Source organism: Centropristis striata, chromosome 7, assembly GCF_030273125.1.
Source record: "Centropristis striata isolate RG_2023a ecotype Rhode Island chromosome 7, C.striata_1.0, whole genome shotgun sequence".
Taxonomy (NCBI): Eukaryota; Metazoa; Chordata; class Actinopteri; order Perciformes; family Serranidae; genus Centropristis; species Centropristis striata.
The window spans coordinates 28,951,012-28,965,575 of NC_081523.1; the positions used below are offsets into that span (position 1 = coordinate 28,951,012).

General features: G+C 38.5%; 1 protein-coding gene across 8 annotated transcripts in view; it reads left to right on the plus strand.

The window, feature by feature from the left end:
• The first annotated feature begins 546 nt into the window (after positions 1 to 546).
• Positions 547 to 14,564, plus strand: part of arvcfb (ARVCF delta catenin family member b) — a 256,104-nt gene continuing 242,086 nt past the window's right edge. For all 8 annotated transcript variants that reach the window (XM_059338015.1, XM_059338020.1, XM_059338017.1 and 5 more), the window contains exon 1: positions 547 to 825. The gene's annotated coding sequence lies outside the window, so the exon portion shown is untranslated. The remainder of the gene's footprint in view (positions 826 to 14,564) is intronic.

Sequence of the window (14,564 nt, forward strand, 5' to 3'; positions counted from 1 at the left end):
TATACTACTCTGAAGGCTGTCCTGCATATTTACTTGCACAGACAAACACTGCACTGTTTATATGTTTTATTCTGGCGTCTGTATCGTTTCAGAACTTTTACTTTGAAAAAATATTGACTAGACATTCTCCTTCTATTTAGTGCTGACTTGACAATCCACACTGTACCAGCAAATATAACAATAGAAGTAATGAATCTAGAGAAATAGAGGACAGAATAAATGATAAAAAAAATGAATGACATATTACACATGAATGAAACTTATATTCTAGTTGTTGTGGCATTTAGTTTGCGTTAACGGAATTATCTTTTTTCATAAACATGTAGCCTATGGCACTGACTGCTTACCAAATAAGAACGGTTTAATAATAACCAGTAAAGAAAAACAACAATCAAAAAAATCTGCAGATAAATCTTCAAAACATAAATCATAAATTTCCTCCAATACTGTGAGAGTGGTGATGGGGCGGAGACATTTGCTGTGACCGACAGCATCCAGCACTGTAGTGGATGAGAGGGATAGAGGCTGCCCTGCCTTTCATACAACACAACGTCGCAGTCGTTAATTAGGCTAGTAATAATTAACGATAGTCGCTTTGAGTACAAGAAGTAACTTTTAAATCAGTTCAGCTACTTCGTTTTTGCATGCGTCGCGTAACTGAAAGGAACCTGACAACTACAATTTGAGATTTGGAGGGTTGTAACAGTAGTAGCCCTGCAGCAGCCAAGTTGCATGCAGAATATCATTATTCAGCCGAGGCTCGGACTACTGCACATCACACTGGAGAGTCTCTTTCGAGAACAAGGATGAACCGGAGAAACTGAGGTAATGCCAGTAGCCTAGCTCTTTGCTTGCTCGCGCAAATCCATGTGGTGATTATCTTGCAACGCCAAGTTTTAGCCTGTGCCATTACAACTCAGGAGGAGAAGGGTGTGACAAAAATATAATAACATTAATGAAAGAACAATGAAAGCTGATATTGGGGAAGCTGTAAATTAACCATCGTCTTCCTTTTGGACCAGTGAGCAGGTGAGAAGATATTGATTAGGATACGTGGACCCGGTTTGTTGGAAAATATTTATCACGCTTTTTGTTATATAGTCGGTGTTTTTATTGTGATACGGTGGCAGGAACTACATTGTATGGCATTAAATAGCTTATTGTATCAAATACTTTGATAAAACGTGATATATTTAGTGTAACCGTGTGTTGTTGTGAGCTCTTATCGCTAATGGATGCAGTCAAAGGCAGCGAGCGCGAGCCGCAACGAGCTGTCAATCATGTCATCCTTACTGGTCCATTGTTTTTGCCCCTCCTGTTTGTGAGTGAGTTACCATGGAGAGTCTTCCGGATTTTCTCCTCTGATTACCTTATTTGGAGAAGGGGCGGCTGTCGGTGGCTGCTGGACTGATAGTGTTGTTGGGTTATTGGTGCTGTATGCATGTCCCATGTGAGTAACCGCCACAATGACTGAACGCTTCAAAACAACTACATAAGCTCAGGCCTTTACAGAGCCTTAAATGGAGTTCTCAGAGGACTTTGATTGGTCCTGGTCAGCTTTTTCACAGCCAGCTGCAACTAATGCCTCCAGGATGGGGTTGGATGCAGTTATAGCAATTAACTGTGAGTTTGTGCAATTCATTTTCATTTACTTGTTGAGTTTTAATGTCCACCATAAAAAACCTATGTAATTCTGTACTCCAGCCCTGCTGTGAGAAGATTCTACAGTCTGATTTAGTGTAACACTGTTAGTGGGGCAAGCCCAGCTATAGACCTGACATACAGCCTCAATGTCATAAGGCTGCTGAAATAATGTATTATTTATTACTATTTGTATACAAATTTTATATTTTGTTTTAGTTCTTGATTCTATTTTTATTTATTGTATCTAATAATTCTTAATATTTCCACACTGGAGTCTCTGTAACAAATCAATTTCGCCCTGCAGATTATAAAAGTAATTCTGATGCCAATATTCATTTTTAAATGTGGTTTGCAGTAATATTTAGAGCCCAACCAACATTTTCGAGATGTAATGATTTTTTGAGCTGGAATGAAAATAGATTTTGCACAATGCAAAGATACTCAGAAGGCAGCTTTATTTAAAAAAAGAAAACTTTATTAAACAATATTTTACATTAATATACACCATTACACATGAACCAATTCTAGAAATTTACACTCGTAAAATAAAGAATAAATAAAACTTTTTTTTTTAAAGTCAAACAAACATTTGAACAATATCAGCCAATTGTTGGCCATTTAAATAAAGAATAATTAAAAATATATCAAATAGCAATATGAATCCATTTCTAAATCAATTTACTACATGTTCTGTGAAAAAGGTTTTCATATTGGTGCATATAGTGGGAAAAACTGCATCTATCTATGATAGGCCAATATTGGCTGATATTATCGGCTGATCGATGCATGTCAGGCTGTAAAACCGGTGTTGTGTTTAACCAGTTCAGTGCATATAGCAGTTTTGCACACTGCAAACTGGGAAATGAAGTTACGTTTCCAAATTTAAATTTATCTACACTGAGGCCAGGTGCTTCAGATTTCACCGCCCAGCTCACTCAAGGACCTTCACAATATATATGCACTACATGTAAACCTGTAATTTTATAAGACAAATCATGACTGCAAAACCTAGTTTTGATCTGCTCTGTCTCAAAGATGTCAAGATTAGTATCAAAATTTAGCACTGATCACATGCAGACCTGAGAATTTAGGCCATTCAACTAATTCAGACACTGTCAGACAGAATGAGAATTACAATCTAACAGTGAAGCCACGCCTGCCCGATTTTCATGAAACTTGGTGGAAGGAAGTAGCAAGGACCAAGGAACAATCCATCACATTTTGGAACGGATCCAAATCACAAGATTGAGATTCGGACTTGACAACTCATGGCTCACCTATATCTTAAAGCTCATGAACACATTAAGTCAGAAGAACGGCTTCCCAACTTGGGAAATTGAATTAACACATGAATGCACCTTACTTTCAAGGTCTGTGCTATCCAAGTGCCATTGTAGTTACTTTTTTTTTAATTTTCTCTGGATGTTTTTTAACCAGTGCCAAGTTTAGATCAGGAGCTTATATATATAATGATTGGATTTTGTATTAATGTTTTTACTGATAAGCGCAGTAGCTAGTGTCAGCATGGACCAGTATATTGCAAATTCAGTCTTGGTTAATACAGATTAAATGCATGTAGCTGTCATGACATTGCAGAAGTTTGAAGCATATTTCCCTCCTGAAAGATTTAATCCTATATCCTGTCATATAGTAGGCCTATAGGTGTAAATAAGTTTATACCAGTCATATTTGCAAAGGTCTCCTCAGATGCCTCTCAGTCAGCACATCCTCACACTTGCAGAATACATTGTGGGCTCATTGGCAATCAGGATGTAGCTTATTTGGAACACAAAATTTGCAACTCAAACAGAGAGTAGTCTCTGGACAGGACTAGAATTTCCACACCACCTGTGACTGTGCTGAAAACTGAAAAATGCTCAGTAACTGGGGGAAAACAAGAAGACTTTCTATGAATGCTAATGTTAAAAAAATCCTTCTTTCTCTGTTTCCTACTGGAGTTATCGCATGCTTTTCTGTATGCTCACAAAATATAACAATTTTGTCTTGTCCTCTATAATATATTCTGTTTTTCCTGAGGCAAAAAAGTACATTTGTAAACCTCTCTACCTTAATCACCATTTAAGAAGCTAATTAATAACCAAGCACACATAACTGCATATTGTGGCAAGCACATACTGTTGTTACTTATGTAAATGTTTTAAAATATATATTTTTACCCTGCAAATCTAAACCTGACTTTATTTTGAAACTATGGGACTTATTCTTGTGTCACCATTTGATGATCTTAAAGGTTGAAATGTAATTTTTCTAATGGACTTGACAAGACCTAAGGTCAGCGTTATTCACAAGAGCAGTTCATGCTCTGATGCACTAATTTATTAGGAAGTACGATGCCTGAAGAAGATGTTGTATTCCAAACTGTTAGCCCTGTAGCATGTTGACAATTTGGATATAAATGTAGAAGCTGGTTACTGTCAGATCCGGCCTTTGACTCAAGCCCGCAGGACCTGATTTGTCATGGCATTATCGGAATATGATTCCCTGCTCTGAAAAACAGTTTCACTCCATCCATCCATCCATCCATCCATCCGTTTTCTATATTGTTCAGGACTGGAGCCTATCGCTGCATTCTTTGGGTAAAAGGGGGCACACATTGGACAGCTGGGTCACAAGTGGATCGCAGATCAGTAATCATGTTTTAGCGCTCCTGCTGCAGCAATTTAACAAAACTAATAGTTATAGAGCAAGGCTATGGCTGAAACGCTACTCAACCACCTGTTTCACCAAACCTTCAGAAATGTGGCTGCAGTGGAATAGTCTTTTTTGCTTTTGAAGGTTCCTAACTGAGTGAAATGACCTGGAGGTATGTAAGTGGCAACTGCGATACGAACTATCAGATTCTCTACTGGCTAAGGAAATATGCTTCATTGCTTATGTTCCTTATAATGTGATTATCTTTTCTGAAAGCAAAGGAGATAATGCCATCCCACACTTCCTTGCAGCAGCAACCTTTAAAGTGACCCACCATCTGGCCTTAAAAGAAAACAATCAACACAATATGCCTATCTTGCATAAATTTAGCTCTTATTTTCATACAGTCATGCAGTCATGACATTTTCCATTGAGGTCAAGAAAAAAGTGTTTCAAAAAGGCATGGGATGACAAAAAAGAATGAAATATTCTGTTTGTGTGAGAGATGATCAGTTGTCTGCTGCCAGGTGTTTTAGTTGTGTGTGAGATGGCCTCAAAGAAGCAGACAATGAATGCATACAGTATCTACTCCATGAGGACTGCACATAATGACTGGCCCTGTGCTCTTACACCTGTGTGAAATGTTTCCCTGGCTGTATCAGAGGAACGTGTGAACCAAGTGGGCAAGAAAAAAATGTAACAAGAAGGATGTTTTCTGTGATGAGGGGTATAAAGGTCTAGGAATTTTTTTTACAGTTGCACGTGTCTGAAGACTGATGAATATTTCTGTCTTTTTTCAGAACAGCCAGTAACCAATATTTTGTATTTTTATTTATAACACAAGTCCTCATGCACTTGAAAAGGGCAGAGTAGTAAACAGAAGAAAAATAAGTCTTCGTGCATTAATTGGTTTTGCAACATACTGCAATAACAGTTGCAATGCATTGCAACAGACCATGGGAATATGAGGGCAAAACATCCAGGGGTTGACAATCCACTAACAATGACCAAATACACAGATTTAAGTCCATCCAGGCCAGATGTTCAAGGCTGTGAGACCTATTGGGTGATTAAATTCTACACATTTCCTCAACAACCTTCATGTTTTTTTTTTTCAGATTGTCAATTTTTAGACTGAAGGACAAGGCTGAACTGCTTGGCGTTTGAGAGGGATCATTTTGAGGTGTTAATGTAACATGCCAGTAAATGTTTAGTATATAACACAGTGTATATTAATATCCTTTGGCTGTTTTATCTTCTTTTCCCCACTACCATATATTCCTTGACCTGATCACACCACAAAGACCAAAAACAGTTGCAACAAGGGAAATGGTCTTTTGACTCAAATCGTCAGGAGCCTTATTAACTGCACTTATGTATTTTGTGTTTTGTTACATTGTTTAATTGGATGGAATTTTACTTTTCTACTCATTAATCAAGGGTTTTAAAGTTTTAATTTTATGGCCTTAACTTTTTGCAGTATGCAGTTTTACAGAAAATGGGATTAAGGGACTTCAGTTGCAACAACAAAAAACAACAAAAAGTTTGTATTTAGAAATTCAGAATTTATTAAGTAAAGCATACCAGATATTATGTTTCATTGTTTTTAAAAAAAATCTAAAATCAGGATTAAAAGAAGAAAAACATTTAAAAAGTAATTTTAGTTTATGTTTAACTGCTAAAGCTGCACATATATGTGCTCTTTAACCATGCCTTTGCATATATATATATATATACACCCAACTGCCAGAGAAGTCAGACCATACAGAACTACCAGATTTGCAGGATGCAAATAACAAACATAGCAACACTCCAGGAGCTTCCTATATTTAAAGATACTAGATTGAAGTTAATGAACTGTCTCTGCTATATTGTTAACATTGCTGCAGAAAAAGTCACAGTGGCAGCATCCTAAATGACATGTAAGCTGGTAAATCAAGCATGTTGTGAAAATGGTGAGTACTACTCCTACACTGTCCCTAATGTTCATGTGTGTATTGCATCTTGTGGATACGTAGCGTTAATTTTTAGTGACATGCACAACCAGCGCTCCACACAGATATGCAAAGGGAGCCACCATACCCACAAACACACAGTTAACAGCAAGTGTATCTGTGAATTTACTCTGTTAAAACCCAAAGAATGTTTTTTCACAATAGACATTTTGATTCATTATAGCAGAAAACGCTCACATGTCAGTGAGCCAACATGCATATCTCACCCCGTGTTAATATTATTGATGACACCTGTGCAGTCCTGTTATGACATGCCATTATGCCTGTTTCTAGAAGTCTTTACAATTATGAGACAGCATGGATAGATCACTGAATGTCTTTTTATTCAAAAAATTCTCATTTGGGCTACATGCGAGATGTCATTGACACTCATTGTGATTCAATTTTTCAACATTATACTGTAAGCTATAGCAGGGTAAATCACTCACATGCCGTTCATCACTAACAATAGAGAATACATGACCTTGTGAAATTATCCTTTGCATATGAACATAAATGTATCACCAGTTATGCTCTGCATTACCACTGTTATGTTAATCATATTAGGCTCATACCTGCCTAATTATAGTTTCATGGTCAGTGTAGCATTTCATTAGTGAGTGTGCATGAGAATTATAGAGCAGCAGCGGCAGCAGCAGAAGGCAATTGCATAGAAGTTGTATTGATGAACTAATATGCTTAATGCATGAAGTGGAAATCGTGTTCAAAATGTATGCAGTATTTTTTTGACTGAGTCACACAGAGTGGTAATTATCAGCAAAATTACCATAGTGCCCATATATTATTTGTGAGTGAGTGATACTCTTATTCCTGTGTATTTACTGCATGTGGAGACTGAGATGATTGTGTTTCGGAGCTCTTCTGCTGTCTTATATCATGCATGAGCTGTGTTTCGTGGCTTTTGTGAGCTGACTGAAGCGGTCTGTGATAGCAAGTGGTCAGGGGAGAGCCAGTCCCGACCCAGAGTGAATGGTCCTTTGTGGGAGAGACACCTGCAGAGCTCTGCCTCCCGCTCCTGAAGTGATTAACATGCACCTCCAACCTCAATGGCCTTCCCACTCCCCAGTCCCTCGGACACCCATCCTGGCACTGCTCTGTTGTCTTGGCACCTGTTCTACATCGCCCATCCTGCAAAGGCTATAACTCATGTCTTTGTCTGGGCTGGGCAAACACAGCGTGACTACAGAACTGTTAGAAGTCTATCGATTGCCACTGTCAAGGGGTTAAATATAGAAGTCCTGTAAAAAGGTAGACAGTGTGGCTTTGTTCTAGCAGGGGATTTTGCAATGATGTGTGCAAAATACCTGTGTGTTTTTAATGTCAGTTTTAAAAGGTATTACTTTTTCTGGTGAGCCAGTGGAAAGAGAGTATGGTCCCAAGGCATGAGTTGCATTGCTTATTTTTATGAAACAAAAGTATAAAAGAAAAGATGCTTAATTGAGCTCCTTTTTTGCTCAGACTGCTAAACTACTGCAGAACTGTAGGCTAATGGTATAGGTATAAATGGTATAAATGGTATAGGAAAATTATATATAGGCCTAATGTAATCTGTAAAAAACTGCACAGAAAGTGCAATTTGTGAGTGGGAAAATGTAACTTTATCTTCAATCTTTTAGACGTTTATTATCAGTCTTTATTTTACATAAAGCTGATTTAAGTCAGCCAAATGTGAGTAAGACTTATTTCAGTGACTATGCCGATCATAACTTCCTCCACTGTTATCTCCTTTTTTCGTTACAATTGTCAGTTATGGATGGATGTGTAGACTGGGGTAGATTTTCACCGGTGAAGATGGAACAAAGCCGGGTCGCAGCTGGAACATGGCACAGCTGGACCTGCTGGAATCCACAGTCTGCATTTCATCTCCATCACTTAAAGGGAATGGGATCAGGTTTCGACTGTGCTGTGACAGTCAGTTCTTCTATGGATGCTTCTCTATTTAAAATGCAGAATTCAAATATTTTTTTATGTTTTACTTTGAGCCAAGGCAATGGTTGAAGCTTTGAAACATTTGGGTCAGCCCTAATGGCAACGCTGCTGAGAGTCATATGCCGAGAAACTGCTAACAGAAGTGACACAACTCACTTTGGGGACCATACTCTCATTCCACTGACTCACAGGTCTGGGGTCCCTAGACATGAGGTCTGCAGTTGGATGGTTTGAATGGTTTTGGTTCAGCTGAGGCTTGGTCATGTAGTAATCAGGATAATGACTGGTATTCTTTACATTTATTATTTTCTTTTCCTTCGCACACAGCAAAAGCTAAGTCATGAATAAAGTATATATTTATGGCCACACTGTTTCACCTTGCAGTAAATCGAGCCCTGTTCTTTTCTACTCCTGCCTTTAATGTAATGATCTTTTTGTTCCGCCTTCTTTTTCAAATCTGTACTGTTTTTTATTTGAGCTGAAAACTCAAATATTCATTTTCCTGCTGAGTGAGTTTGATACAGCCGAGAGATATTGATGTCAAACTGTGACTATGATTCAAGTTGTAATGTGCAATGTCATGTGATATTGCCAACATGTATTTTGCTGTTGTTAAAGATGACATTACTGTTAAGTGATCCATTTGTCAGTTGCATCTGAGTGTAATGAAGAGTGATGCATCCAAGCACTTATACCACATCTCCCAGCCATAGATCACATAATATGATATCATCTTTAAAATGTTACTAAAGTATAATTTTTGGTTCAACCTGGTCAAAACAAATCACCAATTTCTAAGGAGGTAAGTCCTTATTGAACATGCATTAAAAATTATTCTTCATTACTACCAAAAAATGATTCTTCATTACTAACTTTCTCACCGGAGATCTTTTCAGTCTACAGTCCTGTGCTATTATTATGACTCATATTCTCAGTGGGTTTAATTTTTTCTCAGTCTGATGCAGTGTTGTGTCCTTAAATGGCAGGGTCAGTGCAGGAAGCTCTCTGCTGCCAGACACATGATGACGCTTGCGTCAAAATTGGTTTTAAATCAGATTTTCGTGGCATCATCTCCCTACCCAATGGCTGGGACCTCGGCTGCGTTGTTGTTAGATCAGCTGGCCTGAGCTTTGTAACATGCTGACTGGCTGATAATCCACTCTCCTTTCTTGCACCCTCTCTATGGCATAGGCTCTTGCTGATTGAATTCCTCTCCTGAATATTGCTGACACCTGTCTCCACCTTTCTCTACCTTTTTCCACCCTCTCCTACAGTGGATTACCTTTATGTTCCCTCTGTAAAGCACACACAGACACACACAACCTGTACTGAATATTCTCACTGAGTTTATGGTAATGTGGTGTTTATCCAATGGCTTCCACTTGAGACGGTGACCAAACAGAACCGTGCATGTCTGCTCATCTGTCTGTCCTGTCCTAACTCTGCACTCCCCTCCACATTGCCCCCCTCCTCCTCCACTACCAGACTTGGGTCTTGAGGATTAACCCTGCCCTCTACATTCTGGCCTGTCTTGATTATGTCCAGGGATAAGAGCTGCTTAATTGTAATCACTGGAGCTGTCCTGTGCAGGGTAAACACACACACACACACACACACACACACACACACACACACACACACACACACACACAGGATCATGGAAAACGTAAAAAAAAAAATCTCACTAATATACAATCTCAGAGAATGAGCTTATGTTTATTGGCAGTTAGCAGGACACGACTTTTATCTAAAACTCTAACTCATATCTAAATCAAATTAATCAGACACTTTTAATTGCAGATGCCGAGGTGAGGGGCAAAACAAAACAATGACACAGCATGTATCTATCCATGTGGGCATGGCCTGGCCTATGTTATATGAAGTGTCAGCATTCTTACATGTATTTAGCAATTACAACCGAAGTCAGATAGCACATCAACCCCAGATGTTTCTGCACATTATTATTACATTTTAAGGAGATGATATGGCAGCAACATGATAAATGGAATTGACATTTAGTAGGTGGTGATGAGCATGACTCACTTACTACTACGACTACTACAATTCTTCTAATATATCTTTACATTATATCTTTTAATTTCAACCTTGTATAGAAAAGCTCTAACAAGCTCAACACATGCAGAATGCCTCACTTTGGTCACTTGATATGTCATATTCATATTCATATTCATTGACATATTTTATTGTTCCAAATCATCAAAAAACGTTTTTGCTTGCAGCCTTTCTCGCCAATCATCACCAAGCTTTGTTCGTATTTGATGTTTGCTCTGGAGCTCAAAGTGTGAAATGAAGTTGGCACATCATTAGATGGTTCAAGGGAGGATGAGGCACCTGAACAGTAGCAGTAATTTGTTTGCTTTAGAAAGTAATTGCTTCACAATGAAAGGCTGGGGGAACTTGATGAGATAGTACAACACTTAACCATTTCTCTGAAGTGTCTGTAATGAGAGTTTCTGTAAACCGGGGTCAGCAAGCCAAGGTCTTTGCCTTCCCCAGTGCACTGTGTCTAAAGCCTGTCCACTGGGTGGTGAACCCCTGTGGCGAGACACACTTTTTTTCCTCATAATTTCAGTTGAGATGACTGTCTCAGTTTAAATGCTGTTTCATAAAGGTTTTTGAATCACTTTTGGTCAAGTGCATTCTTGGTGGGTAATGGACTTTTCCTTGGCTGTATTTTCATGGAAAGAATCTGTACACTCAGAGAATCAATTTTGGTGGTGTCAGGATTGCATGTTGGCATTTTTCTGCTGGTTTCATTGGACTCGGATAAGAATCAAAAAGTGAGGTGTCTGTAGTGAGGTGCAGTGTGGGAAAAGCTTGTCCTATTGAACTTTCTACTGAGAGCAGTCCCGGCCCTCTGGAGAGTACAGCTTGAAGTCTATTCCACTGAAAAGGACATCTTAATGCCAAAAACCCCTCCAATGAAGATTTTTAGTTGAACAAGTAAATTGTGAAAACTCTGCTGTTAAAGGCAGTCTAGCGGAACAGGTTGGCCATCTGGCATTCTAGTCGTGTCAGAGCTGAGGTCAAATCTCAGGCGACCTGTCCTTGGTGCACTACACCATCAGAGCCAATTACTACCCTCTTAGAATCCCCCTCGAATGCACTTTGTCCCATTTTCCCTCCACAGTGTTGGGATGTTAATACTAGCAGGTGGTTACAATGACTAGGACAGGACTTTTTACATGTTTACACATAAATGTGCAGTTACTTTTCCACTAATTTGAGGAGCAGAGGCATCAAAATGCGCTATTAGTCGATCAATGAAGTATTGAGCTAGGTTGACTTCTGGTAATAGCTGTTTTTCAGATCTTCTTTGCGTTATTGGCCAACGTGGCTTAAGGTTAGGGTTATATGCATGTTGGTTTGGCATGGTCTTGACTTTAATTGTGTTTTTGTGTTTTCATTTTGGTATAGATTTTTTGAAAATTGTGTGGGTGGGATTGTCTTTGAGAATGAAGGAGGAAAAAGGCCTAGTGGACAAGGCCTAGTTCAGTTGCGATGAAATTACGTGCATTAGTTGTGTTTTTGTTATCTCTCTATTATATTAATTCCTGCTAAACATTATTTTTAATGTGGCTATTTATTGTTTACTTTCCACAAAAAATACAAATTGTAAAACAATATTTTTTTTGCTTTTATATGCTGTATTGCTCGGTTGGGACCAGAAACCTGTAGTCAACTGTTTTTTATTTATTTTTTATTTTATTATTATTTTCTTTTACATTTATTGGCACTCGCTAAGGTCTAGCACCTTCAGCTTTATATACCTGTATAATAGAAACACAGAGATTGGCATTAATATAAAACTAATGTAATCTAATGTAAAGTTATGTAGTGACAACATAGCAAATATGCTTTAAGCCATTAAGTAAGCAGAACCCCAGAGAGTAATTTTCCATAATCAGTCATTCCACTCCATTCTAATTTAGATGAGGAATAGAGAACCAACTTCTTCTTACGCTAGTAACATTTTATTGAGTTTTAAAAATGAATATTACATTGTCGCTTGCAAAATGCACAGACACAGCCAGCTGACAGCAGGGATTCCTGAAACTGGACTTGAAAGGACACACAGAGAAGCAGCCAGCAACAGTTTTAGTCTAGAGAGAGAACAGAATCTTTATGGGTGTAAATGTATGCAGATATGTGTGAACCTCATTAGAGGTTTAGATACTGAAGTTCTTTCCTCTGCCTGCATTGATGTTTGCTCTCCTGCTGTGCTCAGCTAAACTATTTAGTTTTTTCTGAGTATTCACAGGAGGTGTAATTGAGGTTTGGAAGGTAGGGGAGACTACATAATCACTGGGGATTTAGCTGAAAAACCATAGCTCAATTACAGCTTTAAGGGAATAATGATATCAATGATACAGATTTTTTGAAATAAGTAGTAATTCCTTACTTTAATGAGCTACAAAGACTGTTTGTAAAAGCTTACAATGTTTTATCTTTTTTGTTTAATCTGTAAAAGGAAAACAAAGTGTAAAAACTACAAATAGCTGGGAACACCCCCTTCCTTCCTCCCTGTTTGCATTGCAACAGTGACAACAAGACAGCAGAAAATCAATGCACCTTTTTTTCCTAAACTGTCCTTCCCCCCTAAATAACCCCAAAGGTCATTTGTACAAGCTGCTTATTAAGACCCATATTTATGTTTATTGTTTGGCTGCAACCTCTAGTGGCCATACTAATGTAGGGTAACATAGTCTGCGAAGGGAGGATCTCAGCGTGAGAAGATATTCTCTAGTTTTAATTTGAGGAATGTACTTGAACTTGAATTACATATGTACTGTAAGTTTATTTTCATAGTATCTAACTAACATTAAGTTATATATCAAACATGATCATTTCTTAAACCTAATCAAGTAGTTTTGTTGCCAAACTGCAATACTTTCACACCATTAACCACATTTTGATCTCCTGCCACAGGTAGGGGTGCTAATTTAGAGAAAATTCCTGAGGGTCATACTAGAGGAACAGATGACCTATGTGGTCATAAGGGTTGGAGGACATGTTTTCTTTTTTTAAACTTTGGACAGAGCCAGTCTAGCTCTTTCTGCCCGCTGCTGTAACTGTAACTACATATTTAATAGAGAAATATGAGAGTGGTATCTATGTTTCTTCTCTGCAAGGAAGTGGATGGGCCAAGTTTATATCTCATTATGTCAAACTATTCCTTTGAACTGAAGTAAACACATAAGGCTGAGAGAAAATGGGCAGGACAGAACAAAAAAGTGAAATAAATGTTTTAATGGCATTTCCCTAACTATTTCTTACTTTGTATAACTGCAAATTACAAAAACATTTATTTATACATTATTTGCATTTGCAAGTGTATTTAAATCCTTGCATATATAATAAATAGAAAAATAATACACATTCTTCGGGTCCATTTCCATGTTTTTGCTACTCTGGCCAAACTGTGACGTGACAGCTAATTTATGCGGAGGTCATGCGCCTCATGAAGAGGCTGTCAAATAAAGACAGGAAAATGTTTTTCTCCCCTACTTAAGAGCTGGCAGCAAATATAAAGGGACACTGTCAGAACATGAATGTGGCCGAGGAGATGCCAGCATATTCATCAATGCCGGGCTTTATGTGTGGGAGAGTTTTTGATGTGCAGGGCTCGCGCTGCAGCGGTCTTCTGTGGAGGGTGAAAGCCAGGAGCTTTGCCCAGCTGGGACTTAGCGATGGTAGATGCAAGCTGTCTTTACCGTTCCTACAGCAGAAAATTCTTCTCGGACTAGAAGAGAAATGACTGGAGTGTGGAAAGTAGCAGTATACCAGCCCATTACAAGGGATTTGGGTGATAGGAACTGACTCGTTTTGACTTTATGACAGCTTAATTGGGCACCTCTCTTAAGTGCTTTTTTTGGCTCATTAATAAGACATGTTTTCCCTCTTCCTACTCTCCCCCTATTTGAAGTGTAGATTTCTCAGATGCAGAGATATGGGTATCACGGAGGAGCACTGCAAATGAGGGTCTCTGTGCCACCCAATGTTGTGGCTGTGATGGAATCAGTTGTGGCTGCTGCAGAGCTTTGCAGCATAGAGGGCAGTGCTGCAGTGTGTATGAGGCTTCTTCAGCCATGGAACCACATATGTGGTACTAATAAACTACAATGCTAATAAAGTATTAAACAAGCAGACACATCATATGAGACTGTAGGACAAATCAAGCTGACTCAGCACTAGAATCCAGCAATTAGCCTGAATTCATTGGCTGATAACTCTCCAACAAGTAAAGCTTGGCTAAGCTTTTTTGTGCCCTACTTTGAAAAGTGTGTAAAAATGTAACCACTT